The following is a 6,724-nucleotide window of genomic DNA, read 5'->3' on the forward strand; positions in this document are numbered from 1 at the left end:
GTATCTGTTTTCGATATCATCAATACTAGACACAAGAGTTGATTGTTGTTTGAAGTTTATTCAAAACAATCCATAACAACACCACAAATATTTCGACATATATAATTCATAAAAGTTGCTGGCAGGATGAAATATGCTAAATTTCAAAACCACATGGTTTTGATGGTCATATGCTTGTGGAATCTGCTGTTCTGAGAGACAACGTAGATCTTTGTACACGAGACAGGCAAGGAGCATTCCTCCTCCTAAGAAACTTCAATAGATGATGAATGAGCCAAATCCGAAGAAGACGAAAATATGTTTTGCTTTCTGGCAACATGAAATAAATTGCCTGCCGTGTTTGTAAGAGGTATACTGCCTCAGGCTCGGAGTCAGGAATAACATTACATGAAAAAATACAAACACTCACATTTCCGATTTGTAATAGTGATGAAAACAGGAATAACATGGCGGGGAGTGCATGGATCTGGTATGAGGATTGTTAAGGAGTAAATTATTTATCTTTAAATTGTATACAATTTTAGTGCTGTCACAGAAAAGTCTCAAGAAGATGATAGGGGCTACGTGTAACAATACAAAAAAAATGGAAAATAAACAAGATATGAACAGGAAAAATTAACAAGATATGAACAGGGAAAATTAAATAGTAATTTACCTGTATAAAAACATATGAAAATTATTGATTCTAATTGATTATTTAATGACCAAGTTCACCTTAAGTATATAAAAATAAATGCTCCAACAAGCATAACACTACAAATTTTATCCAAATGTGATGTTACATAAGAACAGTTGGGCCTTTTCAGAGTTGTGCTTTGTATCTACAGCACAGGTGATACACAAATGAGCCAATTACAGTATCTCACGCACCATTGGCAGCGATTTATTGAGATTTTTAGTCCACCGCGTGGGGGGTATCAAAATGTAATATCTGTGAAGTTGATAATAAAGTTTGAAGAAGCCAATGGCAGATTAATAAGAAAATAAAATAATTTCACGTGTTAAAATACAAAATCACCAAAAACAGGAGTGGAATAAATAAGCTGGATCATTTCAAAGTTTTTCTTCTTTTTTCAGCCATTATTTGTATTTTCATGCCAATTTTCATTTTGCCATCACTTAAAACTCTCACAGATTGACAAATTCAATTGTAATGTTTATTAAAAGCAAGTTTGGATTGCCTGAGGAACCTAAATGAATCGTACCATAGATGTCTCGTTCAGATGCACGTCCCTGGGCCCTTGCATCATAACTTCTCATCGCTCCAGAAAATGTTAGTGACTTCTGACAAATAACCCACTTGGAAAGAGATATGGATAGGCAAATAGAGAAAGAAAACCCCAGCCATGATCTAGATTATGGGATTATGATGGACGTACAAACAATCTTCCATCAGAATCAACTTGACCTGCGGCAGACAGGCGATATTTTTGTTTGTTCGTACCAACCAAGAGATGGAGGATGCATTCAGTTAAATGATCTTTCTTCATTCACCGAGTATTATCAATTGGTTCATGATTTAATACATAAAGACGATCAATATATAAAATTCCATCATTATCATAATGAATTTGAAAGTTGAAATGCATTGCAAAGAATTGCTATTCATCCGCAAATAGATATACTGACAAAATTCTGCTTGCTATTTGAAACACATTAATTTGAGACAATCTTCAATCCATTATCTGTCTTTTCCATTGTATTGGAATAAAATATTACGTATTATCTATTTCTACCACTAATACAAGTTTCATACCATACCCAGTACAGAAATTAGGTGAAGGGTACCGACATTTCATGATAATGCGGCAATGAGATATAGGCAATTTTTTTAAGGTGTTGCTTCTGAGTTTCAGACTGGGACTTTAAGAGGGTCCTACTAATTCTTATCACTCTGAATTGGAGCAGACAAGAGACTAAAATGAGACTTGACATTGAAAGCTTGCGGAAAAGATGAAGAGAAGTCTCCCCGCAGCAACGAACCCAACCAATCCAGGTCAGTTGCCTATATCATTATCAGCCTACAGTTCTGGCTTCTTCTCCACTCCTTTATCCCCCACAAGGCTTTCCAGAAGAATTTCTTGAAGACACAACAAACAAATATCCATGCATCATCTGCTCTGCCGACAACAGCTCGAAAATGCTTTTTACAAAGACCACAGAATATTTGTGAGCCTTAGTACATATGTAAGGGCTCTTTAGAAGATTCTGAATATTCATGGAAACTTCATCCATAATCCGTGCAGGTGTGTGTTATTACAGTTTCAGAGAATAAAACAGGAGCTATTCACCATTCTGTAAGCCAGACTATTGTATAAGAGGTAAAAGAAACAGTTCCCTCAAATATCAAATATAACAGAAATTAATAACGCGACAATCAAGATAAAATATAGGCCTAAAGGATTTATGCGCCCACTTCTCTAATATGTTACGCAGAAAACTAAGGTGAATGTTTAACCTTTCTCCCTGTTTGTTGGTTGGAAAGGAGGCCTGAATCTATTGCAAAATGCATTCAATAAGAGTTTTATCCACATCTTGCCATTTACAAATCCACCCCCCCCCCCACTTCCCTATCCACCAGTAAATTGAATCTTCCAGAAAGAGGAGTCCAAAACAAATCATAAATCAGTGCTTAGGAGGCATCAGTGAAAGTGACATTTCTTGGGCCATAAGCTTCCATGGGGGTATGTTAGTAGTCAACAGCTGCCCCTGTTCAGTTGTTTGTTCCGTGTCGGCCCTTCCCAGGCTCACCTGCATGGAATGAGGGGGGGGGGGGCCTGATGAGCAGCTTCAATTTGTTGTTTATACTCTTTAGATTTATTTTTTAGCTGTCAGAGGATGTGATTTACATGCTGCATGTATCTCTTCCATCCCTTTCACATGGGTGTAGCCTTGTGTACCTAAGGTTTGGCAGACAAACAGCTCAATTATGAAGTATGGATTTTTCATTCCAACCTAATCTTTTTATTCATTCACAACAAATTCTTTCCCCTTTTCTTGAACTGCAAGCAAAGCAGTAGTTTAAAACCATCTCTTTTTTTTTAGTTGTCAGAAGTGATTCCAAACCTGAATGTGGATGGCTCGACTAAAGTTAAAAATCTTTGAGAGAAGAGATTTTTTTTTGTATAAAAAATGTTTTCTCTCATTTTTTGTTCCATAAGATGGTTGGTGTGAAATGAAATGAGGTGTATTATCAAAGGGAAAAATCCCTGCGAAACTTCTCGTAAATACAGCAAGTTCCTACAATTATATCATAATAGCGGGTACTTTCTTTCACTGAGGTATATTACAAGTATTTTGATTTCCTATGAGCAGAAATACCTTGTATTTTCTGATCAGGGTATATCAGAGTTAATTTCCCAATCAGAGGATTCACGGTATTATCAAACTTCAAGGCGGTCTAAATACATCTTTTAAGCGTTAGCATGAAATGTGCAATGTAACTATCCAATTTTCTTGTCACCTTGGCAAGTTTTTCTGGTGTCAGGAAGGTGCTGTAGGTGAGTGACCAGCTCACCCAGAACACATACAGAGCAAATAATGGGTCACCGTGTTCTCATTACACAAATACAGTATGCTCAATGAGAGAATCAAAGAGGCTGTTCTCACTACGTTCCTTAAACTAGTTTACTGGAAACTAGTTTAGTGGAAACTAGTTTAACGCGTAGTGAGAACGGTCGAAGCGGTCTTGGAAGCGATCTTCCAAACCAGTTTGGAAAACCACCTCGCGATGTAGTTTTCAAGATCGCTTTGCCTTGTTAAACTGATTTTAGCGTAAGTAAGGACACAACCGTTCTTCGGGAAGCGATCTTCGCACATTTTGAGCGCGCTACTGCACACGACAGGTGTAGAATGCCTATGCTGCTGTTTCGAATTTCGCGCGAAACGTGCCACCCCACTGAGAGCGTTTCCATAGCAACAAGAGCGCTTTACGTGAAGTGATTTTGAAAACCACTTTCGTGTGATCAAGTGGGAACGCTAGCAAGGCGATCTTCCAAAGTGGTTTCCTGAATCGGTTTCCAGTAAACTAGTTTTAGAAAGCGTAATGAGAACGGCCTCAAATTCACTTTCCTGGAAGTCACATTGGTCATTGGGACGAAAGGTCAATAGTAATGCAAGCTCACATCACCTAGTTAGTGGCAATTCTTCAGGACCGAACAACAATTCTCAGAAAATAGGAGATGGAATAGACAAAAGGATAGCACATTATTATCTCTCATTCATTATTTTCAAGCAAGAAGTGACTGAAATGAAAGCAAATATGGGTGATCAGTTGAGGAAGCTATTCTGTTTTCATGTACGCATTCGCAAATGTGATAGAGGAATGGTATTCCATTCAAAGACAGTTTCTTGCGATGTAACCGACATGCAAATAATTTGAATGTTCTCTCTGTGGCTCAGAAGTGTGTCTCAGGTGAGCCCCAGAGACAGTAGTGAATGGTCAGCAACAATAAAATAAATATATCAGTTGGGGAGGGGGAGGAGTATCTCTGGTATTCAGATACTAGCGTGTGCATCCAGGATTTGAGGATTAGTCTCCAACTAAATTCAACTATCAAGTACAAGATATTGGTTCCAACTTCCAATCACTGGTGATGACTGATACTATGTATGTCCTGGTTCTCACCTTAATAGTCTTTTCCTCATTCTTCTGAATGAAATCAATTTCCTCTTTGATACCAAACAAATTTCATCTCACATTTCACATTTCACATCCCATTATGTCTCTCTCTGTATAATGAATGTATCGACGAGATATATATCCTAATCAATTCAGGTCTCAGTCAAGTAGTTCATGTTTACCACTCTGGATAACATTCCAGCCTCCTGGGATATCACCAATCAGCATGGTGTATTCACCGTTCACAATCGCACAAGTATCGCGTAGAATAGCTGCCGCATTACAGCAAGCGTTGCCCAGAAGGTGTAGTGGTAATCATGAACAAACATAAGATAACTGCATGCAACAGTAGGATTTAAAATCACTTTCAAGCCATCATGCCCCATGATGCAGTCATGCAGCGTAGGTATCTTATCATAGCACATTCCCAACCTTGCAGCAATACTGATGAGAGTCACAATTTCCACCTTACCATAAAAATTTAGGATTGTCTGAACTAGAGTAGAAATAATATATAAAACCAGTGCAATACTTCTGGCAGTCTCATCTGCATTACACGATTCAATATAGCAGCAGTGCCGACTTTGAAAACGACTATAGAATAATCATTCACAAAAAACACCATTCATATGATAATGATATACTAGGTTCACTAACCTGAAATGACCTTTGATCTTGATCATGTGACCTAATACGACGATCAGTGATACTTCATTAACTTTATGTCCAAATTTCATGAACTAGATTCAAATACTTTCAAAGTTGTGATGACATTTCAAAAACTTTACCTTGGTTAAGATTTTGATGCTGATTCCCAACAATGTCTAAGTTCATTGACCCTAAATGACATTTGACCTCGGTCATGTGACCTGAAACTCAGGTAGGATGTTCAGTGATACTGAATTACCCTTACATGTATGTCCAAGTCCCATGCAATGTTCTCGCCGGGTAATTCTCATGGTTGGAGCGTTGTGGCCCAGTGGATTAGTCTTCTGACTTTGAAACAGAGGGTCATGGGTTCGAATCCCAGCCATGGCGTAATTTCCTTCAGCAAGAAATTTATCCACATTGTGCTGCACTCAACCCAGGTGAGATGAATGGGTACCAGTAGGAAGAAATCCCTTGAATGCTTGAGCGCCTAGGCAGCCCAGCTAAAGCCGGGGTAATAACAATAGCAGGGCCCGCTGGGAGAACAGTTTTCAGAACTGAAGTGGCTTCCCTGGATAAATATACCTATATTTTTATTATTATTATTATACTTTAAATAGGGCAAGTATCACATCATATGTAACAAGGATGAAGACGTTTCATGCATGTCTATTATAAAAACGTGAAATCTGAATGTAGTGGAAACAATGCAAAGGCACTGTTGTTTGTTGGAAAACTGTTATCACCATGGAAACAAACAGGACTACAAAATGTTGTTACTCTCCACCAACTTGTTTACATCTGCCGACTGTGACGTCAATCCTTAACTTGAGGAATGATCTGCAAGCAACAAGTTAACCCTTTCGGTGCCACTCTTCTCAGGTATACCATTCCATTCAACATCTCTAGAACTGGGTAGTGTTTCACAAAGCATCCTGTCAGATATTTCTACAGACTAATTTGCTTAAAGCCAATCAAATACAAGGATTTCACTCAGTGGCTCATAGCAGTTGTCACTGATTATTTGTTTGATGAAATGCTCCCTTGAGTGAAGGATCTTATTGGTTAAATGCTTCAAACATGAACAGGCATTATTCATGGTGCCTGCTCACGTTCAAAGCTCGGGACAGTGATTTTCCGTTTTACCGGAAAATAAATTCTGTTTGGTTCTCTTACTTTTCATGTAAAAATTCATGGAATTCACCTTTGCAAAATGGAATTCAGGTTTATTGCTGTGTACATTTTCAGTGACAAAACGAAATTTCCATTTACAGAACAAGTTGAAACGGAATTACAGATTTTCAGAAACAGAAAAGACCTAAACGGAAAATCACTGTCTCTACAAAGCGTTGACCAATATTAAGATGGCGCCCCTTTTATGACAGTATGCAAACTCATGGTAACCTTTATGAATGAAACCACCAAAAGGGTGTGGACACCCGGTAAAAGCAGATT

The sequence above is a fragment of the Lytechinus pictus genome, chromosome 5 (assembly GCF_037042905.1).
Source record: "Lytechinus pictus isolate F3 Inbred chromosome 5, Lp3.0, whole genome shotgun sequence".
Lineage (NCBI taxonomy): Eukaryota > Metazoa > Echinodermata > Echinoidea > Temnopleuroida > Toxopneustidae > Lytechinus > Lytechinus pictus.